We start from the raw sequence: 2,866 nt of genomic DNA, 5'->3' as shown, positions 1-2,866 counted from the left end.
CAAGAGAAAAAACTATATTTTAACATTTATATATTTAATTAGACAAAACCATATTCTCAGAATTACTGTCATTTATCTTATCCTATATTTCATTTCATATTTATATTATATAAATAAATTTTGTAACAAATACAACCAAAAATGTTTAAACTTTTTAATTATATTTAAGAATCATATTAGTGCATGTGGTGATTTTAACTGTAATAAGTGTTAATCTGGAATTCTTCTGAGATAATTAGGGATTTCTCAATTTTTAAACCATTTGCTGAGATCAATTTGAGATGTTATTTTGTCGGAAATGAGTTTTAACATGTTGGTACCTATTAGAGGTCTGCAATGGGCGGGTTTTACCCCAAACGCCTGCCCGCCCGCCAATTAAAATTTTTTTATCCTACTCTGCCGCCTTGGTTTTTTTCTAAATTTCGCCCGCTCGCCCTTTTATCTAAAAATTATTTTATTGGTTGGTTTGGCCCTTTATTATTTTATTTTAATATATTTTTTAACTGGTCATCCTGGGTAAACCTAGAAATAAATAATTATTAAACCGAATAAAATTTTAATATATTTTTAATAAATAGAGGTCTATTCTTTTCGCCAAAAATACTTTTCAAATTCACCCGCCCATTGTTTTAAAACCATTTAGCCACCCGTAGAATGGCGGATAGGCTATCATCTCATTGCAGACCTCTAGTACCTACCCTATAAAATATCTAAAATTTTGGCTATCAACTTTTTAATATTCATTTCTATATGAAATCTATATAAAAATATAATGTTTGAAAACATGTATGATATTTAAACTTTAATATCAAAAAATTTGTTCCCCAAACTTTCGAAACCTTAATGAAAAATAAATAAGCTATTTTAAATACAAAAATAAAAACATGTCCAAAATATAATCCTAGAATATTTCAATTTAACATTACAATTTTATTAAATTGTTAAAAGTTAGAATTTTTCAAAGAGATTTTGGACATAGTCTTAAGCAAATAATATTTATAATTAATTACATCATTAAAATCGAACGCATTTTATTTTCTAGTTTTTATCCAATAAATATTGATTTTAACCTCAGGAGTTAACTTCAAGATATATAATTATACTCAAATACATATAAGAGACTTGCATGCTCAGAAGGGCAAAAATTAGTATGACTTTGAAAATCTGGACGAGGTTCTAAATTTTAAAAAATCCAAGCCGTGCATGTTACAAAAAAATTTTTTGGATTATATCAATCAGTAAGAAAATCACGAGCGTTTAATATATTTACTGCTCATATTTTTCATTTGAACCAATTAACAAATAAATCAAAAATTATTCGAAATATCAATAATGTGAAATTAAAACTTTTCACCCTGACCCCTCATTTACATTAAGCGCAAATTCACGTTATTCAAAATATGCTCTATTTCTATATTCCACGCCGTGAATTCGCACCAACTGTGAATGAGGGGTTACCATTCTTACACGAAACGAATTCGTGGCATGTATATAAAATAGGCTGTATTTTTATATACTTCGCTTCGTCGCGCTAACTTTAAATGAAGGGTGAGTCTGGTGTCATTTTTTTTTCAAATTCCTGCCTGAATAGTTAAAAAAGATCATAGGAAAGAAATCTCCAATTTAAGATATTTATTTTATTCTCTATTTAATGTTATGTCATCATAACTTTTTTAAAACTTTTCTTATTTTTTAAAATTCATTTTATAATTGTGATTCAATCAGTAGGAAGATAACAGAAATATTTTTTGGGTCATCTCATGGTTGCTAGGTCTACTTTATTGATTAGTAGATTACTACATTTTTTAAAAAAAGTCGTCTACCGCACTCAAATCAGTGGCATAATTCTACCACTTTTTTTTAATTTTAAAATCTTCCATGTTTTAATTTTTCAAAATTAATATAATATAAAAAATCTGGTACTCATCCTTTTACTATTTTTCAGTCTTGGTGTTTTTTAGCTTATTGATAGAGTGGCTCTATTTTGATTAATTTTACATGTCTTTGGATTCTTTTGTTTATACCGTAAATGTTTGATTAACGCAAACGGAATTTTCATGTTAAAATTCTGAGAATTTTTTTGGCATTCACAAATTTTTTAATCATTTTTAAGATGATAAATCCTAGACGATCGTTATAATTTTAATATACATAAAGGTCTCTATTTTTCATATTTGAAGAATATCTATACATATTAAGATAAATAATTTACGTTTGATATAATAAAAAAATTAAGATTTTATGTTCCCTCCCGTTTCAGGATATGAAAAGGATAGGTCCGGCCTAAACGGGATTAGGGCAGGGCTTATCTTTTAAAATAAAGCTCGTAATATTTTTGTAATATCAGGCCATGTCGGGCTTAAATTTTTTAAATAAAATTGAAATTTTTGCAATAAACGAGGTGCCATTATTCGTAAAGGTAAAACCCTAATTAAAAATAATAATAATAATTAAATAAATTCGGGCCGGGAGGACAAATAATTTTTATTTTGGTAATTTTCGGGACAAATAATATAAAAAATAATCGGATCTGGCTGGATAAGACAAATTATTTTTTTAAAAAATCGGGTCGGGTTTTATTGGCCCGATGCAGATCACTACTTCTAATAGGGTGATTTATCAAAAAATGTAACGCACTAATCGGACTACAAAATAATTTTATATAGATAAAAATCATAAAGATTTAATTTAAAATTTTTTAAACCAGAGGCGATATCGTTTCAGCTGCATTCTGATATATCATTTGACCTTTCTGCACAATATCCTTATGCAGATTTTGCAATACTATGATTAAAATGTTTAATTTTCGTTTATAAAAAAAGATAGGATATTTTAATTTAGGAGCGGCAGAACATCTGGGTCAAAG

This window comes from Gordionus sp. m RMFG-2023, chromosome 3, assembly GCF_954871325.1.
Source record: "Gordionus sp. m RMFG-2023 chromosome 3, tfGorSpeb1-WG-v2, whole genome shotgun sequence".
NCBI classification, from domain to species: Eukaryota; Metazoa; Nematomorpha; class Gordioida; order Chordodea; family Parachordodidae; genus Gordionus; species Gordionus sp. m RMFG-2023.
Note: the sequence above shows the minus strand (reverse complement) of the source record.